Source organism: Apodemus sylvaticus, chromosome X, assembly GCF_947179515.1.
Source record: "Apodemus sylvaticus chromosome X, mApoSyl1.1, whole genome shotgun sequence".
Classification (NCBI taxonomy): Eukaryota; Metazoa; Chordata; class Mammalia; order Rodentia; family Muridae; genus Apodemus; species Apodemus sylvaticus.
The window spans coordinates 96,747,639-96,772,381 of NC_067495.1; the positions used below are offsets into that span (position 1 = coordinate 96,747,639).

General features: G+C 42.6%; 1 non-coding gene and 1 pseudogene across 1 annotated transcript; one reads left to right on the forward strand and one right to left on the reverse strand.

The window, feature by feature from the left end:
* The first annotated feature begins 892 nt into the window (after window positions 1-892).
* LOC127674598 (presenilins-associated rhomboid-like protein, mitochondrial) lies at window positions 893-6,073 on the forward strand (annotated as a pseudogene).
* A 4,250-nt stretch (window positions 6,074-10,323) lies between these two features.
* Trnap-ugg (transfer RNA proline (anticodon UGG)) lies at window positions 10,324-10,396 on the reverse strand. Its single transcript has one exon. It is a non-coding gene; the product is annotated as a tRNA-Pro (tRNA).
* Between the last annotated feature and the right edge of the window lie 14,347 nt (window positions 10,397-24,743).

Below are 24,743 nucleotides of genomic sequence, written 5' to 3' on the forward strand. Positions count from 1 at the left end.
TCTCCTGCATTTCTTGAAGTGATTTTTCTGTTTCCATTATACGGGTTTCTAGCTTATTCATGTTCCTCTGTATTTCTTTAAGAGATTCATTTATATCCTTTTTGTGTTCTTCTAGCAGCATCATGATCAGTGATTTTAAATCCAAATCTTGTTTCTCTGGTGTATTGGCATAACCAGGACTTGCTGATGTTGGAGAGTTTGGTTTAGATGCTGCCATATTGCCTAGATTTCTGTTAGTAGAGTTCCTGCGTTTGCCCTTTGCCATCTTGTTCTCTGGAGTTAGTTGGTCTTGTCCCTGGCTGGTGTTTGGGCCTCCTGTGGGACTCTGGGACTATTACTGCAACACTATCGCTGGGTTTCCCCTGTAGCAGATTGCTGATGTGCTGTCTTCCTCTTGGGTGCCCTTGCAGCTCTAGTGTGCTTTGCCCCAGATTGTGTCTGTGAACCAGGTGGAGCCCATTTGCACCTTCAGGGAGTGCTGATGGTGTATGCTGCCAGGACCTTTTCTGCGTGCCGATCACTCTGCTGGGCAGCCGATCTCCCAACTGGGCTGGTGCACACAAGGCTAGCCTAGCTGCTCAGGCCCTGGGTCCAGGTAAAAGCCTGGGAGGCCAAGGTCCTAGCAAAGTTCCCCTCGGGCTATGACTGTTAATTGGGTCTGTCAGGTAGCCAGGATGGCGGGCATGTGTGCTAGTGCTCCCTGAAAGTGCCGGGAGAGTCTGCTGGGCTAACAACCTCCTGGGCGGGGTGACACACAGATGGCCCACCAAGCCGCCCAGTTCTTGGGGTCAGTCCAGGGCCTGTTGGGGCCTAGACCCCCGCTTTGTTAGCCTCAGGCTATGCCTGTTAGCCTGCTTTGCCTGCTAGAGCTCTCTGGCGTCCTGTAGGCAAAATGGCGGTGCGTGCACCGGCCCGGAAAAAAAATAAAAAACCTCCTGGCTGGGTTGGCACCCCGATGCCCCCCCCCCCCCGAACAGCCCAGGGCCTGGGTGCAGGCCAACGCCCGTCGGGCTTAGATCCCTCGATGTTGGCCTCGGGTTATGTTTGTGTACCTCAGTCTGTCCAATCTCTCTGGAGTATGAAACCAAGATGAAATTCTTAGGCAAATGGATGGAGCTGGAGAACATCATACTAAGTGAGGTAACCCAGACTCAAAAGATGAATCATGGTATGCAATAATTAATAAGTGGATATTAACCTAGAAAACTGGAATACCCAAAATATAACCCACACATCAAATGAGGTACAAGAAGAACGGAGGAGTGGCCCCTTGTTCTGAAAAGACTCAGTGAAGCAGTATAGAGCGAAATCAGAACGGGGAAGTGGGAAGGAGTGGGTGGGAAAACAGGGGGAGGGAAGGGGACTGATGGGACTTTTGCGGAGTGGGGGTCCAGAAAAGGGGAAATCATTTGAAATGTAAATAAATATATCAATAAATTAAAAAATACATACAGTCATAACTGTACTAAATTTTTGTTTACACGTGTGTGTTCATGTGTGTGTGTGTGTGCCTGTGTGTGAGTGTTCTTGTGTGAGTACAAACATGAAAATGGCATACTAAAAGTGTGAAGGCCAGTGGACAATATTTTTTAGATTCAGTTGTCTCCTACAACCTTCTTCAGAGGCACGGTTTCTCTTCTTTCTGCTGCTGTAGTATACTGCATTTATTATACTACATGTATTACATTACGTGTTCCATGTATTCCAGGCTACCTGGCACACCAGATTTTAGCTAATTCTTGTGCCCATGTATCCCATCTTGCAGTAGGAATCCTGAGATTACAGATTGTGAGGACCACATGTGCCCTTTCCCCTGATTTGTTAGAACTGAACTCAGATCATGAAGTGTGCTTCAAAAGAAGTGCTTGTACTTGCTGAGCCTCCTGCAAGTTAAAAATGTTATCTTCTCCACTCCATAATCCACTTTAAAATTCTAACTGAAAAGTGTCTCTTTCTTCTTCCTTTTCAGATACCAGTGATAACCTGAGCCTTCCTGTCCTGACACTCTGGAAATTCTTCCTTTTATGAAGGGCTTCAGCCTGCTTCTCCTCTACCTCTAGCACAGCTACTTACTGACTCGCTTGGTGCACCTGCTTGCTGTCTTGGACCCTAACTCCAAATGGACGACTTTCTCTGTTTCTCTTATCCCTCTCTTCTTCTTTCCCAACAGCTAACAAAGCTTATAGCCTGTCTACTTGTTGTGTTTTTCTTTGCAAAATGGTAGGTTATTCTTGAGATTAAACGAAAAGCAAATTGTCCACTGTGCAAAATAAGAGAATATTTAAATGTCAAGTGGAAATGAATGTGCTAGGAAAATATAGCCCAACAAGAGTTGCATAGTTTGTGACTATGACCTCAACAATAAAGAGGCAGAGGCTGGAAAAAAAAAGGAGGCAGATGCTGGAAGATCACAAAATGTTCAAAGTCAGCCTGCTCTACATAGTGAGTTGCAGGCCATCTAGGAGTATATGTATAATAGCACCAAACCACAGAATAGTCGAACCCGGGACCCCAATGTGTTCAAGGCATGGTGCTCTACCGCTAAGCTATATCAAGAGGCCAGTGAGTAGAGTGATTACAGCCAATATCAACATAAAATGACTGAAGCTGCCTTTAAAGGGCATGTAAGGATGTGCATCATGTCTTTGTGCACGATTTATGGCTTCTAGTTTATTATTTTATGGAGTTTTTCTGTTATTTCTTCTAGGACAAAAGAATCTATTTTTAATGAAAAGAAAATAGTACTAAGAACAGGAAATTTTGTGTTCTTTGAGACATGGCATACACACAATAAATTGAGGGTGTTGGGTCAAATTAATTATAATGTGTTTCTGCAGGGTTAGTAAGATCAGGACAAGGTGGGCAGAGGTTGGGACCCTGGCATTGCAAGGTTGGGTACACTGACACTTGGGTTTCCTTCACCCTCGTGTGCCTCCCTAGGAGGAAGGCTACCAGGAGCTCTTTGAGACCAAGGCTCCACAGCTGCTCCAGTGCAGGTTTAAATGATTTCTTCAGCCTAAATGTGCATTTATAGAGGAACTGAGGGAGGATAAACCTTGAAGATCAGTCAGTGTCATGGGGACAGCATACAGAAGTGCCTTGATCCTGCTCCTGGAGGAAACAGTCTTTTGTTCTTCCCACTAGCTTAGAAGAACTCTAGTGAAGCCTTTGTCTTTCACTACTGGGTTCCCCCTGGATGTGCATTAGTATCAGCTGATATTTGACAGTTTGAATCCCTGACATCCAGGGTGCAGAGTTATGTTGATGGTATGAAAAGTATCTGGTTGGATGGTAAATGGCCACAAGAGGAAGGACATCTCAGAAGACTAACAAGTGGTACACTAGCCTAGGTGATGTGGAGAGGACTGTGACAGGCATCATGGTTGCAAACACCTCTTATTCTGCTTCTGGAGAGTGCAGTCCCTGCATTGGACCATGGTCAGATTCTTTACATCCAACCCAGCATCAAAGGCTCTCTGTTCCCCAAGGTTGCTGTCCATGATCACTCACTTTATCCTTTTTTATTTTTTTAATTTTAAAGTTATTTTTTTTTGTTTATTTTCATTCCAATCAATTTCTGCCTTCTATACTCTACCCACAGATCCTCATTCCATTCCTCCTCCCTGTTGCCTACAAGAAGGTGCTCACCCCATGCCTCCTCCTTCCTGGGCCCTCAAGGCTAGTAAGGATCAAGAGCATTTTCTCCCACTGAGGCCAGACCAGACAGTCCTCTGCTGTATATGTGCCAGGGGCTTCAGATTGGGCCTGCATGCTCCTGTTTGGTGTCTCAGTCTCTGGGATGTCCCTGGGAGTCTAGGTTAGTTGAGTCTTCTGCTATTCCTATGTGGTCATTCTCTTTTTCAGGTTATTCAGTCCTTCACCAAATTCAACCTCAGGTTGAATCCAATGGTCAGGTGTAAGTATCTGCCTCTCAGCTGCTGGTAGGGCCTCTCTCAGGAAAGACTTGTCAGGGTTTGGTATGTGAGCACACCATAGCATCAGTAATAGTGACAGACCTTGGTCACCCCCAGGAGATGGGTCCCATTTTGGGCTGGTCATTGGCAGCATTTACCTCAGTCTCTTCCCCAGTTTGGTTTCTGGGGTTCTTTTAGACAGGAACAATTCTGGATTAGAGTCTTGACTGTGGTTTATTTACACTGTCTATCTAAAGGAGGTTGATTCTTTGAGTTCCTTCTTCCCTTTGTTGGGGGTTTTGGCTAAGGTCACATGATTCCTGAGAGTCTCTTACCTCCTAGGTCTCTTGTCCTATATAGATGGTCTCCCTACTTCCCATTCCCAGAGGATGCACATTTCCATTCATTCTCCTGGCCCTGTACAATACTCTCTTCTGTCCCCTCCATATCAGACCCTGTTCCTCCTTTCCTAGAGTAGGTCTACTGTGGACTCCCCTTGTAAACTTTGTATATTTTGTAAACTTGGTAAACCATCTTAGAGGGGAAATCTGCCATGTCCCATCTTGAGGAACTCCAGCAGCCAGGACACACCCCCAGACTTCCTTAACTGTCATAAGAGTGATTCCAGCCTTTGTAAAGTTCATAAAGTTTATCTCTAGCCTCTCATCAGAACCTGCCCCAGATCATGCTAATTTTAGGTGAAAAGTCTGAATGAAAGCCACCAATCCCTGAGCATGAAAACCCACCAATCCAGGAACAGGAAAACTCACTAATCTCTGAGCTCCCCCAGACTCAGCACTTGAAATCCCACCATCACTCACAGTGGAAATCTCCTCTCTAGAAAACTCAGTCCCCTAAGAAACACTTTACAAAGATTGTGTGTGTTTCTGTCCCAGTTCTCAGCTCCCTCTTGGAAGCAGAGGAAGCCACTCCTGTATTTGTCTCTCCACCATCTGAACCCTCCCAACAGGTCTCTTTTATGAGATTTGCTGTCTGGTATGACTCTCCCACCTGAATTAAAACAAAAACAAGGAAAGAAGTGGAGTGGGGCTGAGGCTCCTGAGGTCCTCATCTCAGCTGTGGATACACACCCCTCACCCATTCCCTCCCCACCCACTGCCCCTGTAGGGACAAAGCCTCTGATGAGTCTTGCCTCTTAGCACCAGTCACTACAGTCCCTCTCCTAGCTCATGGTGAGAAGGGATTGTCTCTTCTTTGTAGGAGATTATTGTAGAGTCCTCTAAGTTTCAGTGATACTTGACTAATCATACATGTAATGCAGACAGTTTCAAAGCAGGCCAAGGCCATCTCCTCCGACCAGCAGCAATCAATTGTGGACTTAGTACTGTTTTCTCAAGAGGTCTGTGGAGAGTTCAAGACAGCTGGTGGAGAGTAGTCTGCCTAGTTACTTTACATTTACCCACTGGACTATATGAAGTGAAAAATAGTGTGTGGCAAAGTTGAGGAAAAGATTACCAGCCTCCCAAAATTTTTAAAACAGTTTTTGAAAGCCAGAAAGTTAAGGAACATTTTAAAAGAGAATAGAAGTGTGTTCAACAAGTTACTGGAAACTTTGATGCCCTGAAAGATGAGAGCATATTGCTAATTTAGTAACATTATTATGAATTTGGCATTATACTGTTAACTGAACTATTAATCCAACATAAAATTGAGTTAAAATGGAGGAACCCGAATAATTTAGTATTATTTGTTATAGCTCTGTCAGGTTTTGAAGAGCAAATAATTATTTGCTCTTAATATTCTTATTTTCTTTTTATTGAATATAGATTTTTTTTGTCATACAAGAAATGACACACAAAAAAATCTCCTAAAACCCTAAAGTGGATGCCATGAATTTTACACAAAGACCTGATATGAATCCCTGGAAGCCTGTGAATTTTGCTTCAGTGTCTGTAAATTCATATATGAAGTGATCAGACTACTCACACAGGTGGGGATGTAGCTTAATGGTAAAGCACATGTTTTGCATGTATGGGGTACTGGGTTTGATTCCCTGCATCTCCATTTAAGTCTCTTCAACCTTGGATTTTTTATTTTCAGATCCTTTTCTACACAAGGTGTCTCAGACTTTAACTTTCTGTTATGAAGTGATAGATGCATTGGTAATTATTGATGAAAGCACGCATCTAGGACCATGACAACAATGTTGCTCTATGACATGACATTTCCATGGAGAACTCCACAGACTGGGGAGAACACTGTGGTCATGTCTCCAGGAATATGTTTTGTTCACAGCTTGAGTGAAGCTCTGCTTTCTGACTGGTGGCAGTTTCCCTTGTGGGTAAGCTTTCTCAGGTTGGGGGCCTAGATAACAGGAGGGAATGAGTTCTACTTTGAGAGACTGGAAGAGAGGGTGGGGTGGAGCCATCCCTAGTTACTAAACAGAATGCTCATTGTGGTTGTCATGGAAACCTAGAGTCATTGTGGAAACCTTTTTCAGTGTGTACCTAGGAGAATATGTAGTGAAAGGAGCATTCTCTGGAGCCAGGCTTGTGGGTTCCCAGAGGTGAGCACTTGAATCTCCCTGAGGGTGGGAAGACAGATGCTGGGATTCCAGACCCAAGGAGGCTCACTCCCACTTGGAGATTTGTGGCCAGTGTGTTGTTGACAGAAGGAGAGGGATTGGGACCTTTCTGCCTCCTCAGAAGCTTATGTACTAGGGTGCACTGAAGCTATTGTCAGATTGTTCTTGTGGGGTCAGTTAGAGAAAGGAGATTGGACTGTGTGCATTCCTAAACAGTTTGAGCTCTCTCTCTCTCTCTCTCTCACTCTCTCTCTCTCTATCTCTGTCTCTGTCTCTCTCTCCCTGTCTCTCTCTCTCTCTGTCTCTGTCTCTGTCTCTCTCTCCCTGTCTCCCTCTCCCTCCCTTGTCACTCTCTCCCTCTCTCCCTCTTTTCTTTCCCTCTCCCCCATCTCTCTCCCCCCTCTATCCCCCCTCTCCCTCTCTTCTACCTCTCTCTCTCTCTCTCTCTCTCTCTCTCTCTCTCTCTCTCTCTCTCTTCTCTCTCTTGTAATTTTCAGTTTTGCTTTGCTTTGAGAGAGCATTCCACTGTGTCCTAACCTCAGTTCCTGGTGATGAGATTAAAATTTTGGGGCACTGTGTGTGCTAGGGGTCAGTTTGAGATTCAAGTTGCATTCTTTTGTGGTATCTACTCTACCATGTGACCATGATGTATTCTAAGAATCCCTACAATGCTATTGCCTGCATATGGCACTAATGTCACTAATAAATCTCTTATAAAATGAACAATCCTATTCAATGTCCCTGGGAACTACAGAATGCCTGAAACCTTTCAGAGTTTTCTATTTCTCTATTCTGAGTGAACTTTGGGACATTTCTGCATGTTTCATAAAAATTCTTTATTGGATATAGAGTTTTCAAACTTTCCTCTTAGCCATGGACTTAAACTTTCCCATTTTCTTTTTCACCCATGCATTTGGAACAGTGCAAGTTTCACATTTTACAGATTTCACTTTCTTCAGTTCTCCAATTATGTTTTTTATTTCCTATCCTGTCTACAAAATCTTCACCTAACCTGCAGTGACAAGTAGTTTCTTCTACATGTTCTGTTACACATTTCATATATTTTTATATTTTTACATCTCTAATCTATTTTGAATTGTCTTCACATGTAGTAGACTGCTGATTCTAATTTATATTTGTGGATGAGGATATACACTTACCTCAGCACTGTTTCCTGAAAGACCACCCTTTCTGCACAGAATTGACTTTGTATTTGGAATACCAGTTGTCCAAGACACCCGTCATGGAACATATTCTAATAATCCCAGAGCCTGAGGTGGGGGCATGTAGCAGGAATATATTCAATTCTTCTCAGCCCAGCCTACACACTAGCTTGATCTGAGCATGAGATACACTGAGAAATCTTGGCTCCAAATTAGCAGTTGTCTGTAAATGTGTAGATGTCAGTATGACTGTTGATTTCCGTTTTTCTGGACTTGTCAACCTTAATTCCAATACCATTCTGGCTCAGTTACATTAGGTCTATATGGAGGTCTGTCTTCAGACAATGTTCTTCTCTGACTTTCTTCTGATTCTTAGTTTTCATTTTCTATGCATGAATCTATGAAGTTTGACTTTAGACACCCAATTAAAATAAATAGTATTATCTTATTCTTGTTGCATGAAACATGTAGAATAATTTTGAAACAATAGACATCTTACCACTAATGAATAGTCAGAGTCAAGAACATAATGGACTCTGGATTTGTGTATGTAGTTATTTAGGAATGTTTGGAGCCTTTCTAATGTATAAGCAGTATGCAGGTCTGTTGAGGTTCAATGTGATTCCATGTGCAAAACATATCCTGCCATGTCAAACAGACAGAGGGACCAAAGGACTCTGGATAAATTCTATTACATCAGATGTCCCAGAATGCTCACTGTTAGATTACTGGTCCTCACACGTGGTGCACATGTGGTGCATGTCCAGCTCTTTCTGGAGTCATTGTTAATATTGTTCCTTCACAATCCTCCCATGTAGAGATGAGTGTGTGCTACACCCCTTTATGCTCCAGGAGGGTAGTAGCACTTCCAGCCACTCACCCTGGGAATCGCCACCTACCTCAAATTTCACATGGCTAGTTGTTTTTATCTCCTGCAGGTCCTATGTCCATCCATCCATCTGAGTCTCTTTCTCCCCCTAAATCATGCTGATTCCTTTCTCCTCCCTCCTGCTTCCTTGATTTGGCAACTCTAAGGGTCCAGCCTGTTCCTATCTCCCCAACCATTACCTGCTGGAATCTTTATTGATCAATCAAAACCCAACTGGGTCACTTTTCAGTTAGAATTTAAAATAGATTATGGACCGGAGAAGATAACATTTTTAACTTGCAGGAGGCTCAGCAAGTACAAGCACTTCTTTTGAGGCATGCTTCATGATCTGAGTTCAGTTGTAACAAATCAGGGGAATGGCCACAAGAGGTCCTCATGATCTGTAATCTCAGGGTTCCTATAACAAAATGGGCGATATGGACATAAGAATTACCAAAAATCTGACGAGCAAGGTAGCCTGGAATACATGGGACACGTAATATAATACATGTAGTACAATAAATGCAGTATACTACAGCAGCTGAAAGAAGAGAAACCCTCCCTCTGAAGAAGGTTGGGGGAGACAGCTGAATCTAAAAATATTGAATCCGGGTTTCCATGACAACAATAAATGCTCCTCCCCTCTCTCTGCTCAGGAACTAGGAATTATCTGCCCATCCCTCCCTTTCTTTCTCTCAATGCAGAACTCATTCACTCTTGTTATCTGTCGCATTAGAAAGCATAAGGGAAACTACCACCAGCCAGAAAGCAGAACTTTACTCAAGCTGTGAATAAAACATTCCTAGAGACTTGCTTGGCCCAGGCTCTAATCACTAGACTAGGTCTCCATGGAAACATTGTCATGGTTATAGAGCAACATTGTTGCCCTGGTCATAGATGAGGTCTTTTATGTTCCTCAGGAGATTATGGAGATATGTTAGGTTGTGTCACCCTGTGTAAAAAGAGACCCAAAGAGTCTAACGGGAATCGAACCCGGGACCACATGCATCCAAAGCATGGGCTCAAACCTCAGAGCTACATCTCCAGCCTGGCCACTTGCCAGGTTTATAGCGTATATCAATAATGAGTGACCAAAACTGCATTTCTAGGGCTTGAAAGAATCTGCAGCACATCTTTATATGATTTGTTGCTTTCTAATTTATGATGTTTGTGGGATTTTTTTTTGCAATCTTTTCTTTTTTTTTATTCGATATAATTTATTTACATTTCAAATGATTTCCCCTTTTCTAGCCCCCCACTCCCCGAAAGTCCCATAAGCCCCCTTCTCTCCCCCTGTCCTCCCACCCACCCCTTCCCACTTCCCCGTTCTGGTTTTGCCGAATACTGCTTCACTGAGTCTTTCCAGAACAAGGGACCACTCCTCCTTTCTTCATGTACCTCATTTGATGTGTGGATTATGTTTTGGGTATTCCAGTTTTCTAGGTTAATATCCACTTATTAGTGAGTGCATACCATGATTCACCTTTTGAGTCTGGGTTACCTCACTTAGTATGATGTTCTCTAGCTCCATCCATTTGCCTAACAATTTCATGAATTCATTGTTTCTAATGGCTGAATAGTAGCATAAGGGAAACTACCACCAGCCAGAAAGCAGAGCTTTACTCAAGCTGTGAATAAAACATTCCGAGAGGCGTGCATGGCCCAGGATCTCCTCACTAGACTAGGTCTCCATGGAAACATTGTCATGGTTATAGAGCAACATTGTTGCACTTGTCATAGATGAGGTCTTTTATATTCCTCAGGAGACTATGGAGATATGCTAGGTTGTGTCACTCTGTTTAAAAAGAGACCCAAAAAGAAAAAGTAAAGATTTGGAGATGCCGGGAATCGAACCCGGGACCGCATGCATCCAAAGCATGGGCTCAAACCTCAGAGCTACATCTCCAGCCTGGCAACTTGACAGGTTTATAGCCTATATCAATAATGAGTGAACAAAACTGCATTTATAGGGCTTGAAAGAATCTGCAGCATATCTTTATATGATTTGTTGCTTTCTAATTTAAGATGTTTGTGGGATTTTTATGTTTTTCTTCTATGCGAACAGAATCTCTTTTCAATGAAAACAAAATAGTATTAGCAACAAGAAATTCTGTGTTCTTTAAAACACGGCATACATACAATACATTGAGAGGATTGTGTGTAATTAATTATAATGGCTTTCTGTAGGTTTAGTAAGAACCGGCCAGGGTGGGGCAGACCTTGGGAAGATGGCATTGCAAGGTTGGGTCCCTTATTGCTAGGGCTGCCCTTAGCCTTGTGTGCCTCCCTTGGGGGAAAGATACCAGGAGCTCTTGGGGACCGAGGCCGGCATCCCTTTACCATGTCATGTAGTGCCAAAGCTTGGAAATCCCTGCATCATGTTTGTTCCTTTATAGTCCCCTTCCCCTGGATCTCTGGGCCTCTCTCCTATCCTGTTGTATCATCAGGAAGGTCAGTGGCCTGAACTCAAGCTTGAATAAGGACTCTCATGTGCTTGCATAGGATTCGTGGTTCCTGGTGCTCTCTTTGGGGTTTTCATGATCTGGGTACAACACTGGGTCTTCAGGTAGAACTCTTTCCAGTTTTCTGAGGAACCACCAGATTGACTTCCACCAGCTTGCAATCCCACCAGCAAAGGAGGAGTGTTCGTCTTTCTCCACATCCTCACCAGCATCTACTGTCTCCTGAGATTTTTATCTTAGCCATTCTAACTGGTGTGAAGTGGAATCTCATGGTTGTTTTGATTTGCACTTTTCCGGTGACCAAGGACTTTGAACATTTCTTTAAATGCTTCGTGGCCATTTGAGATTCCACTTTTTTTTTTAATTTTTTTTATTCGATATAATTTATTTACATTTCAAATGATTTCCCCTTTTCTAGCCCCCCCACTCCCCGAAAGTCCCGTAAGCCCCCTTCTCTTCCCCTGTCCTCCCACCCACCCCTTCCCACTTCCCTGTTCTGGTTTTGCTGAATACTGTTTCACTGAGTCTTTCCAGACCCAGGGGCCACTCCTCCTTTCTTCTTGTACCTCATTTGATGTGTGGATTATGTTTTGGGTATTCCAGTTTTCTAGGTTAATATCCACTTATTAGTGAGTGCATACCATGATTCACCTTTTGAGTCTGGGTTACCTCACTGAGTATGATATTCTCTAGCTCCATCCATTTGCCTAAGAATTTCATGAATTCGTTGTTTCTAATGGCTGAATAGTACTCCATTGTGTAGATATACCACATTTTTTGCATCCACTCTTCCGTTGAGGGATACCTGGGTTCTTTCCAACATCTGGCAATTATAAATAGGGCTGCTATGAACATAGTATAACATGTATCCTTATTACATGGTGGGGAGTCTTCTGGGTATATGCCCAGGAGTGGTATAGCAGGATCTTCTGGAAGTGAGGTGCCCAGTTTTCGGAGGAACCGCCAGACTGATTTCCAGAGTGGTTGTACCAATTTGCAACCCCACCAGCAGTGGAGGAGTGTTCCTCTTTCTCCACACCCTCTCCAACACCTGCTGTCTCCTGAATTTTTAATCTTAGCCATTCTGACTGGTGTAAGATGAAATCTTAGTGTTGTTTTGATTTGCATTTCCCTAATGACTAATGAAGTTGAGCATTTTTTAAGATGCTTCTCCGCCATCCGAAGTTCTTCAGGTTGAGAATTCTTTGTTTAACTCTGTACCCCATTTTTTAATAGGGTTGTTTGGTTTTCTGGAGTCTAACTTCTTGAGTTCTTTATATATATTGGATATTAGTCCTCTATCTGATGTAGGATTGGTGAAGATCTTTTCCCAATTTGTTGGTTGCCGATCTGTCCTCTTGATGGTGTCCTTTGCCTTACAGAAACTCTGTAACCTTATGAGGTCCCATTTGTCAATTCTTGCTCTTAGAGCATACGCTATTGGTGTTCTGTTCAGAAACTTTCTCCCTGTACCGATGTCCTCAAGGGTCTTCCCCAGTTTCTTTTCTATTAGCTTCAGAGTGTCTGGCTTTATGTGGAGGTCCTTGATCCATTTGGAGTTGAGCTTAGTACAAGGAGACAAGGATGGATCAATTCGCATTCTTCTGCATGCTGACCTCCAGTTGAACCAGCACCATTTGTTGAAAAGGCTATCTTTTTTCCATTGGATGTTTTCAGCCTCTTTGTCGAGGATCAAGTGGCCATAGGTGTGTGGGTTCATTTCTGGATCTTCAATCCTGTTCCATTGATCCTCCTGTCTGTCACTGTACCAATACCATGCAGTTTTTAACACTACTGCTCTGTAGTATTGCTTGAGGTCAGGGATACTGATTCCCCCAGATTTTCTTTTGTTGCTGAGAATAGTTTTAGCTATCCTGGGTTTTTTGTTGTTCCAGATGAATTTGATAATTGCTCTTTCTAACTCTGTGAAGAATTGAGATGGGATTTTGATGGGTATTGCATTGAATCTGTATAGTGCTTTAGGCAAAATGGCCATTTTAACTATATTGATTCTACCGATCCATGAGCATGGGAGGTTTTCCCATTTTTTGAGGTCTTCTTCCATTTCCTTCTTCAGAGTCTTGAAGTTCTTGTCATACAGATCTTTCACATGTTTGGTAAGAGTCACCCCAAGATACTTTATACTGTTTGAGGCTATTGTGAAGGGGGTCATTTCCCTAATTTCTTTCTCAGCCTGCTTATCCTTTGAGTATAGGAAGGCCACTGATTTGCTTGAGTTGATTTTATAACCTGCCACTTTGCTGAAGTTGTTTATCAGCTGTAGAAGCTCTCTAGTGGAGTTCTTTGGGTCACTTAGGTAGACGATCATGTCGTCTGCAAATAATGATAGTTTGACTTCTTCCTTTCCAATTTGTATCCCTTTGACCTCCTTATGTTGTCGAATTGCCCGAGCTAGTACCTCAAGTACAATATTGAAAAGATAAGGAGAAAGGGGGCAGCCTTTTCTGGTCCCTGATTTCAGTGGGATTGCTTCAAGTTTCTCTCCATTTAGTTTGATGCTGGCTACCGGTTTGCTGTATATTGCTTTTACTATGTTTAGGTATGGGCCTTGAATTCCTGTTCTCTCCAAGACTTTAAGCATGAAGGGATGCTGAATTTTGTCAAATGCTTTTTCAGCATCCAATGAAATGACCATGTGGTTTTGTTCTTTGAGTTTGTTTATGTAGTGAATTGTATTGATGGATTTCCGTATATTGAACCAACCCTGCATTCCCGGGATAAAGCCTACTTGATCATGGTGGATGATCGTTTTGATGTGTTCTTGGATTCGGTTGGCAAGAATTTTATTGAGTATTTTTGCATCGATGTTCATAAGGGAAATTGGTCTGAAGTTCTCTTTCTTTGTTGGATCTTTGTGTGGCTTTGGTATCAGCGTAATTGTGGCTTCATAGAAGGAATTGGGTAGTGTTCCTTCTGTTTCTATTTTGTGGAATAGTTTGAAGAGTATTGGTGTTAACTCTTCTTTGAAGGTCTGGTAGAATTCTGCACTGAAGCCATCTGGTCCTGTGCTTTTTTTGGTTGGAAGACTTTCTATGACTCCTTCTATTTCTTTAGGCATTATGGGACTGTTTAGATGGTCTAGTTGGTCCTGATTTAATTTTGGTATCTGGTATCTGTCAAGGAAATTGTCCATTTCCTCCAGATTCTCCAGTTGTGTTGAGTACAGGCTCTTGTAGTAGGATCTGATGATTTTTTGGATTTCCTCAGTTTCCGTTGTTATATCTCCCTTTTCATTTCTAAGTTTGTTAATTTGGATACTTTCTCTGTGCCCTTTGGTCAGTCTGGCTAAGGGTTTATCTATCTTGTTGATTTTCTCAAAGAACCAGCTCCTGGTTTTCTTGATTTTTTGTATGGTTCTCTTTGTTTCTACTTGATTGATTTCGCCCCTGAGTTTGATGATTTCCTGCCTTCTACTCCTCCTGGGCGAAGTAGCTTCTTTTTGTTCTAGGGCTTTCAGGTGTGTCATTAAGCTGGTAATGTATGCTCTCTCCATTTTCTTTTTGGAGGCACTCAGGGCTATGAGTTTTCCTCTGAGCACTGCTTTCATTGTGTCCCATAGATTTGGGTATGTTGTGTTTTCATTTTCATTGTGTTCTAAAAAGTCTTTAATTTCTTTCTTTATTTCTTCCTTGACCAAGGTATCATTGAGTAGAGTATTGTTAAGTTTCCACGTGTATGTGGGTTTTCTGTTGTTTCTGTTGCTATTGAAGACCACTTTTACTCCATAGTGATCAGATAGGAGGCATGGGATTAGTTCTATCTTCTTATATTTGTTGAGGTCTGTCTTGTGACCAATTATATGGTCGATTTTGGAGAAGGTACCATGAGGTGCTGAGAAAAAGGTATATTCTTTTGTTTTAGGATAGAATGTTCTATATATATCTGTTAACTCTAATTGGTCCAAAGCTTCAATTAGTTTCATTGTGTCCCTGTTTAGTTTCTGTTTTCCTGATCGGTCCATTGAGGAAAGTGCAGTGTTGAAGTCACCCACAATTATTGTGTTAGGTGCAATGTGTGCTTTTAGTTTTAATAAAGTTTCTTTTACGAAAGAGGGTGCCCTTGCATTTGGGGCATAGATGTTCAGGATTGACAGTTCTTCTTTTTGTATTTTTCCTTTGACCAGCAAGAAGTGTCCCTCAGGGTCTCTTTTGATGACTTTGGGTTGAAAGTCAATTTTATCTGATATTAAAATGGCTACTCCAGCTTGTTTCCTGAGACCATTTGCTTGTAAAATTGTCTTCCAGCCTTTTACTCTAAGGTAGTGTTTGTCTTTGACCCTGAGGTGTGTTTCCTGTAAGCAGCAAAATGTAGGGTCCTGTTTACGTATCCATTCAGTTAGTCTGTGTCTTTTTATTGGGGCATTAAGTCCATTGATGTTAAGAGATATTAAGGAATAGTGATTGTTACTTCCTATCATCTTTGACGTTATTTTTTAAATTTGAATGCTTAACTTCTTTTGGGTTTGATGAAAGGTTACTATCTTGCTTTTTCCAGGGTAAAGTTTCCCTCCTTGTATTGGTGTTGTCCTCCTAATATCCTTTTTAGGGCCGGGTTTGTGGATAGATATTGGGTAGACTTGGTTTTGTCATGAAATATCTTAGTTTCTCCATCTATGGTGATTGAGAGTTTTGCTGGATATAGTAGTTTTGGTTGGCATTTGTGTTCTCTTAGAGTCTGCATGAGATCTGTCCAGGACCTTCTAGCCTTCATAGTCTCAGGTGAAAAGTCTGCTGTGATTCTGATAGGTCTTCCTTTATATGTTACTTGGCCTTTTTCTCTTACTGCCTTTAGTATTCTTTCTTTGTTTAGAACATTTGGTGTTTTGATTATTATGTGACGGGAAGTATTTCTGTTCTGGTCCAGTCTGTTTGGAGTTCTGTAGGCTTCTTGTATATTCATGGGCATCTCTCTCTTTAGGTTAGGGAAGTTTTCTTCCATAATTTTATTGAAGATATTTGCTGGCCCTTTAAGTTGTAAATCTTCACTCTCATCTATGCCTATAATCCTTAGGTTTGGTCTTCTCATTGTGTCCTAGATTTCCTGGATATTTTGGGTTACAAGCTTTTTGCATTTTGCATTTTCTTTAACTGTTGAGTCCATGGTTTCTATGGAATCTTCAGCATCTGAGATTCTTTCTTCTATCTCTTGTATTCTGTTGTTGATACTTGTATCTCTGTCCCCTGATTTCTTCCCAAGGCTTTCTCTCTCCAAAGTTGTCTCCCTTTGAGTTTTCTTAGTTGTTTCTACTTCTGATTTTAGATCCTGGATGGTTTTGCTTAGCTCCTTCACTTGCATGTTTGTGTTTTCCTGTAATTCTTTAAGAGATTTTTGTGTTTCCTCTTTCATTAGCTCAGCCTGTTGACCAAAGTTCTCCTGTATTTCTTTAAGAGATTTTTGTGTTTCGTCTTTCATGACCTCAGCCTGTTGATCAAAGTTCTCCTGTATTTCTTTAAGTGTTTTTTGCATTTCCTCCTTGTTGGCTTTTGCATTCTCCTGGATTTCTTTCAATGATTTTTGTGTTTCCCTTGCAAGGGCTTCTAACTTTTGATCCATTTTCTCCTGAATTTCTTTAAGTGTGTCCTTCATGTGTTCCTGTACCAGCATCATGACCAGTGATTTTAAATCCAAATCTTGTTTTACTGGTGTGATGGGGTATCCAGGACATGTTGGTAGAGGAGAATTGGGTTCAGATGTTGCCATATTGCCTTGATTTCTGTTAGTGACGTTCCTGCGTTTGCCTTTTGCCATCTAGTTCTCACTGGTGTTAGTTTTTCTTGTCAGTCAGTGCTGGACTCACCAGTGCAAGCTGCCCCTTCCCAGTTGGCCTTTGGTGCACAGCTTACCTCCTGCGCTGCTTGTAGACAGGGTGCTGCTGCCCAGGCTGTTCAGATCCCAAAGCAGGCACCCGAAGGCTCCCGCTGGGGCCCGCTGGATTCACTGGAGCACACTGACTTCTCCCAGCTGGCCGCCCAGAAACCCAGCTAGCCACTTGCAGGACTTGGATATGTGGTGCTGCCGCCCAGGCTGATCTGGGCAGCAGAACTCCCAACCGGGTTGGTGCACACAAGGCTAGCCTAGCTGCTCAGGCCCTGAGTCTAGGCAAAAGCCTGGCAGGCCAATGTTGGTGCAAAGCTCCCCTCAGCTGTGGGTGTTAATTGGGTGTGTCAGGTGGCTAGGATGGTGGCATGCGCGAGTTCCCTGAGAGTGCTGGGAGAGTCTGCTGGGCTAACAACCTCCTGGCTGGGTCAGCACACAGATGGCCCAACGAGCAGCCCAGGGCCTGGGGGCAGTCCAGGGCCTGACCGTCTGAGACCCCTGCTATGCCCTCCTTGGGCTATGCCTGTTAGCTGGTTTGGTTTTGCCTGCTAGGTCTCTCTGGCTTCCCGTAGTCAAAATGGCGGTGGTGCGCAAACTGGCCCGGATAAACAACCTCCTGGCCGGGTTGGCACACAGATGGCCCACCGAGCAGCCCAGGGCCTGGGGGCAATCCAGGGCCTGACCGTCTGAGACCCCTGCTATGTCCGCCTTGGGCTATGCCTGTTAGCTGGTTTGGTTTTGTCTGCTAGTCTCTCTGGCTTCCTGTAGGCAAAATGGCGGCGGTGCGTGCCGGCCCGGGCAAACAAGCTCCTGGCTGGGTCGGCACACAGATGGCCCACCGAGCAGCCCAGGACCTGGGGGCAGTCCAGGGCCTGACCGTCTGAGACCCCTGCTATGTCCGCCTCGGGCTATGCCTGTTAGCAGGTTTGGTTTTGCCTGCTAGGTCTCTCTGGCTTCCCGTAGGCAAAATGGTGGTGGTACGCAAACGGCCCCGATAAACAACCTCCTGGCTGGGTCGGCACACAGATGGCCTACCGAGCAGTCCTGGGCCTGGGGGCAGTCCAGGGCCTGACCGTCTGAGACCCCTGCTATGTCCGCCTTGGGCTATGCCTGTTAGCTGGTTTGGTTTTGCCTGCTAGGTCTCTCTGGCTTCCCGTAGGCAAAATGGCGGCGGTGCGCGCCGGCCCAGGCAAACAAGCTCCTGGCTGGGTTGGCACACAGATGGCCCGCCGAGCAGCCCAGGACCTGGGGGCAGTCCGGGGCCTGACCGACTGAGACCCCTGCTATGCCCGCCTTGAGCTATGCCTGTTAGCCGGTTTGATTTTGCCTGCTAGGTCTCCCTGGCTTCCCTTAGGCAAAATGGTGGTGGTGTGCGCTATGGCCCGGGAGGAAAAAAACCTCCTGGCCTGGTTTGCACCCCGGTGGACCTCCGATCAGCCCAGGGCCTGGGTGCAGGCCAACGCCCGTCGGGCTTAGACCCCCCGCGATGTTGGTCTCGGGTTATATTTGCGTACCTCAGTCTGATTTCTCTGGCGACCGAGAACCAATATGGAGCCCTGGTAACTGACTGGCGGGAGGCAGAGTTCTGATGAGATTCCACTTTTGTAAATTAGTTTTCTGTTTAGATGTGTACTCCAATTATTAATTGGGTTATTTGTTTGTTGGGAGTTTAACTTGTTATGTTCATTTATATTTTGGATGTGCAACCTCTGTCCAATGTAGGGTTACTGAAGATTGTTTTTCCTAATCTATACATTGTTCTTTTGATGTATTGATGGTCACTTTTGCCTTACAGGAGCTTTTCAGTTTCATGACGTTCCATTGGTTAATTGTTGCTCTTAGAGCCTGAGCCACTGGAGTCCTTTTTAGAAAAATTTTCTCTGTGCCAATGAGTTTGACGCTCTTTCCAAATTTCTCTTCTTTTAGATCCAGTGTATCTGGCTTAGTTTTGAGGTCCTTGATCCACTTGGACTTGAGCTTTGTGCAAAGTGACAAATATGGGTCTATTTTCAGTTTTTTACATAGAGACTGCCAGTTATATCAGCACCATTTATTGAAGACTCACTATTTTGCCCCTGTAGGTTTTTGGGTTCTTTGTCAAATTTCAAGTGTCAATAGGTATATGGGATAACTTCTGGGTCTTTGATTCTATTCCATTGATTGAACTGTGTGTCTTTGCACCCATAACCCCCTAGGTCTTTATCACTATTACTTTGTAGTACAGCTTGAGGTCAGGGATGGTGATTTCCCCCAGAAGTTCTTTCATTGTTGCAAATTGTTGGGGTTATTCTTGATATTTTGTCTTTCCATAAGGAGTGGAGAATTGATCTTCCCATGTCTGTGAAGAATTCTGTTGGAATTTTGATGGGGATTAGATTGAATCTACATATTTCCTTTGGTAAGATGGCCATTTTCGTTATGTTAATATTGCCATTCCATGATCATGGGGGATTTTCTGAGGTCTTCTTCAACTTCTTTTCTCAGGGATGTGAAGTTCTGTCATACACATCTTTCACTTGCTTGGTTAGAGTTACACTGAGATACCTATTGTTATTTGTGTCTATTGTAAAGAATGTTGCTTCCCTAATTTCTTTCATTTCTTTACCTGGCAGGTTGTCATTTGTATAAATGAAGACTACTGATTTGTGTGCTTTAATTTTATATCCTGTCACTTTGCTGATGTTGTTTATCAATGGTCATACTTCTCTGGTGGAATATTGCAGGGCGATTATATATGCTATCATATCATCTGCAAATAGTTATACTTTGATTTCTTCCTTTCTAATTTGTTTCCTCTTGATCTCCTTTGGTTGTCTAATTGCTCTAGCTAGAACTTTGAATACTAGATTGAGTACATAGGGAGTGGGCGAAATTTTCTTGTCATAGATTTTAGTGGGATTGCTTCATATCATTTGATGTTGGCTTTTGGTCGGATGTATATTGCTTTTATTATGGTTAGGTACTTGTCATGAATCCCTGATGTCTCCAGGACTTTCAACATGAAGAGGTGTTGTATTTTGTCAAAGGATTTTTCAGAATCTAATGAGATGATCATAGGTTTTTTTTCCTTTTGAGTTTGTTTATTTAGTGGATTATGTTGATGGATTTCCATATATTTATCTATCACTGCATCACTGGGATGAAGCCAACTTGATCATGGTGAATGATTGTTTTGATGTGTTTTTAGATTCAGTTTGAGGGAATTTTATTGAGTATTTTTGTATTGATATTTATAATAGAGATTGGCTTGAAGTTCTTATTCTTTCTTGGGTCTTTGCATGGTTTAGGTGTCAGAGTAATTGTGACTTCATAGAATGAATTAGGTAGTATTCCTTCTGGTTTTATATCAGGGAATAATTTTAGGAGTATAGGTATTAGTTCTTTGAAGGTCAGGTAGAATTGTGCACTACAACCATCTGTCCCTGGAATATTTTGGTGAGAGGGTTTTGATGACTTTTTCCTTAAGGGTTATGGGATGGTTTAGATAGTTGATCTGATCTTGATATAACTTTCATGTGTGGTATCTGTCTAGAAAGTCATCCATTGCATCCAGGTTTTCCACTTTGGTAGACTATAGGCTTTTGATGTGGGTTATGATGTTTTTTTTTTTTTTTTTTTTTTTTTTTTTTTTTTTTTTTTTGTATTCCCCGTGCTTCTGCTGTTAATTCTCCCATTTCATTTCTGATTTTGTTAATTTGGATACTGTGTCTGTGCCCTCTGGTTAGTCTAGCTAAAGGTGTATCTATCTTGTTGATTTTCTCAAAGTATCAGCTCTTGGGATTGTTGATTCTTTGTATCTTTGTCTACGTTTGTAACTGTTGGATTTCAGTCCTGAGTTTGACTATTTCCTGCCATGGACTCCTCTGGGGTGTTTGCTTCTTTCTACTCTATGGCTTTCAGGTGTGCTGATGAATTGCTTGTATGGGATCACTTCAATTTCTCTTTGAAGGCATGGAGTGCTATGAATTTTCCTCTTAATTCTCCTTTCTTTGTGTCCAATAAGTTTGGCTATGATGTTTCTTCATTTTCATTGAAGATTATATAGAGATGGCAGATTATAGAAGTCTGAGTCTAAGAATAAGTACATTGTTCAACTTAGCCCATTACAGAAATGGTACAATAAATGCAATGAAAATAAGATGCAATGACTTGGAATAAAGACAACAAGCATTGGCAGAGAAGATGAGGTAGTAAAGGAGAGTGAGAGGAAATAAAAAGTGAAGACAGAAGCACAGGAGAGGGAAGGAGAGAGGGACCCCAAGGTAAAGTGTGGGGAAGAGATAAGTAGTAGCAACCCATTGCCCATGGGAAGAGAGTGCTTAGGCAGTGCTGGATAATTGCTGTTACTCAACAGACCAAGTGCTATGAATTATGTGTCAGTATTTCTCTGTGAGTCAGGATCCTTTTGCATTATATTTCACTCTGGATGATTTACTTAAATATTCTTCCTTTATTTGAAATAAATTCACCATTTCTCTCCTAAAATATGCTAATTCCAGATTCCAGTCCCTGTACTTGTCTCAGATCCACTCTCCTTTCCCTCCTATTTGGATCTACTTTCTTCCTATCTCTCATTACAAAAGCATAGGCTTCTAAGATATCACATCGAAAGATAACACAATGACTTAGAATAAGATAAAGCACAACTATCACATAGAAGCTGGCCAAGGGAACAGAAGAAAGGAACCCAAAATTAGGCAATGAATCTGAGATCCACCTGTTCACATACTCAGGTGTCCCATACCCAGTCAAACCTGAATGGTATAATATAATATATGCAGACATCAGGGTGCAGGCCCTGTGCCTTCATAATAGAATCGATCTTAAGATCCTTTCTGATATTAAAACTACAGTGAGAATTCTGTCAGTCTCCATGTGTCACAAGTTAATTGATTCATAGATAGAAAGCAGTTATTTACAACTTAGAACACATTCCAAGACTAAAGGTCATAAAAGAGAAGAAATGATTCATTGTAGGTGCAAGGACAGAAGATAAAATATTGACTGAGTTGATTTATACAAAAGTTCAGTAACAACTTATGGGTTTTAAACCTCCAGCAACCTGTAAAGCTAGTTACTGTTTATGTTTTGTCTAAGCTCCACCCCACACCTACCTGGCAATAGCCAGGTATGCCCTGCCCCAGAGATCTAGCCCACTATAAGAGGGGCTACTTGCCCCTCCTCTCCCTCTTTGCTCTCTGATCTCCCACATTCTCTCACCTCTCTGCCCCTTGGGATCTTCCCCCCTCCACATGGTCAAGGCAGGCCTCCACTCCACTCTCTATTCTCTCTCTCTCTCTTCTCTCTCTCTCTCTCTCTCTCTCTCTCTCTCTCCCTCTCTCTCTCTCTCCCTCCCTCTCTCTCTGCCTCTCTCTCCCACTAACTCCCATCCCCTACTCTGAATAAACTCTATTCTATACTATGCCTGTGTGTGTGTGGTCCCTCAGGGGCAGAGGTGCCCAGGCAAGGGCCCGCCTGGACACCTTCCCCCACGCCGCCTAGTCACACTCCCCTAACCCCCTATACTCTCCCTTTTAAGCCCCTTCAGTTACAGTTAATGAACATCTAGTCTTAATGGATACATATGCAGACACTCTCTATTGTATACTACTTATTAAATTTATGATTTGAATTTACATTTGAAATTTTAGTGAACGTGTTCAAAAAAGAAATGGATTTTTGTAAAATCCATGTGATCCATTTCCCTAGAATAGTTAGAAAAAAAAACTATGTCCACTACATTGTAGGGAACTATTACATCAGAGCAGGAGGAGAGAGCAAGATTAGGAGAAGGACAGCAGAGCAAAAATAACTTAGAAATTAAAAGCAAACGTAGGGATTAAGAGAGCAATATGCAGTATGCAGAGAGACAGAGGGACTCAGAAGAAGCTGCAGAGAAAGCAGAAGGAGCAGGCAGGCTTCTCCTTGCCATGGGACTGAACAGGAATTTTCTTAACAGCAAGGCTGCCTTAGTCTTACTAAAGACAACAGAGCTTTTTCCTTAAAGACTGAGGTTTAATTCTTTTACCAATAAAAGGGCAGAAGCTTTCTCTTTCTCTATGCAGTAAAGATGGGAGCTCAGTTTTCACCCAGAGTGAGTGAATTCTTTCTGCAGAGATACTTGGTTTTTTGCTCCATATATGTAGGTAAGTATGGGTGTGTGTCTGTGTGTGTGACCTCCATCTTCTGGTGAGCACAGCCTGGCCATGCCTCTAGGAATGTTTCCTAGACAATGTTTTCCTTCACAAGTTGAGTGAAGCTCTGCTTTCTAGCGGGTGTAGTTTCCCTTATGGATATGATTTCTCAGGTGATAAAGGACAAGAGTGAATGAATTCTGCTTTGAGAGAAAGGAAGCATGGGCTGTGGAGAGCTTTTCTTTGGACACTTCACCTAAAATGAGGATAACCTGGGTGTTTTCCCTTTGAGGGGCTGCAGACAATGTCTGTAAATGTTTCCGTGTACACAGGCACTGGTGACTTTTGGTCTGTCTTTGCACCTAATATTAGGGTAACCTGCTTATTATCCTTTTGGGGAGCTGCAGATAAACTTTTTAAATCTTTGAGAGTGCTCAGGGACTGGTGAATTTTGTTCAGATACTTCACCTAAAATTAGGATAACCTGGGAATGGTCCTGTTGAGGGGCTGCAGATAAAGTTTGTGAAAGTTTCAGAGTGCTCAGGGACTGGTGGCTTTTGTTTGGGCACTTCACCTACATTTAGGATAATCTGTGTTTTCCTTTTCAGGGGTTGCAGACAAACTCTGTAAATATTTTAGAGTGCTCAGGGAATGGTGGCTTTTGTTCTGCTGTTTCTGCTAACATTGTGGGAACCAGTGTATTGCCCTGTTCAGGAGCTGCAGATAAACTTTTTAAATCACTGAGAGTTCTCAGGGACTAGTGTCTTTTGTGCAGACACCTCACCTAAAATTAGGATAACTCAGAGATGGTCCCTTTGAGGGTATTCAGATAAAAACTGTAAAAGTCTCAGGGTGCTCAGGGACTTTTTGTGGACACTTCACGTAAAATTAGGTTAACCTGGATGTTTTCCTATTGAGGGGCTGCAGACAAACTTGGTAAATGTGTCAGAGAGCTCAGGGATTGGTCGGTTTTGTTTTTCTTTTCCCCTTAAAATTAGCATAATTTCCTCTAACATTGTGGTAACTAGTGTATTTTCCTGTTCAGGAGCTGCAGATAAACTTTTTTAAATTTCTTAGAGTGGTCAGAGATTGGTGGGTTTTGTTCAAGCACTTCACCTGAAATTAGGATAACTCCGGGATGGTCCTTTTGAGGGGGTGCAGAGATAGATTGTGAATTTTTCAGGGTTCTCTGGGACAAGTGGCTTTTGTTCACACACAACATCTAAAGTAGGGATAAGCTGGGTGTTTTCCTTTTGAGGGGCTGCAGACAAACTTGGTAAATGTGTCAGAGAGCTCAGGGATTGGTTGGTTTTGTTTTACTTTTGCTCCTTAAATTACCATATCTGGGGCGGGTCCTGTTGAAGGGTCCTAAGTATACTTGTAGATATTTCAGAATGCGCAGGGACTGGTGGCTTTTGTACACACACTTTACCTAAAATTAGGATATCGTGGGTGTTTTCTTTTTGAGGGGCAGCAGACAAACTCAGTGAATGTTTCAGAGTGCTCAGTGATTGGTTGGTTTTGTTTTGAAGTTTCCCTTAAAATTAGCATAATCAGGGGCGGGTCCTGTTGAAGGGTTATCCATATACTTTGTAAATGTTTCAGAGTGCACAGCGATTGGTGGCTTTTGTTCAGATGCTTCACCTAAAGTAAGGATAACCTGGGTGTTTTCCTTTTGAGGGGCGGCAGACAAACCTGGTAAATGTGTCTGAAAGCTCAGGGATTGGTTGGTTTTGATTTGCTTTTACCCCTAAAATTAGCATAATCTGGGGTGGGTCCTGTTGAAGGGTCATAAGTATATTTGTAGATGTTTCAGGAT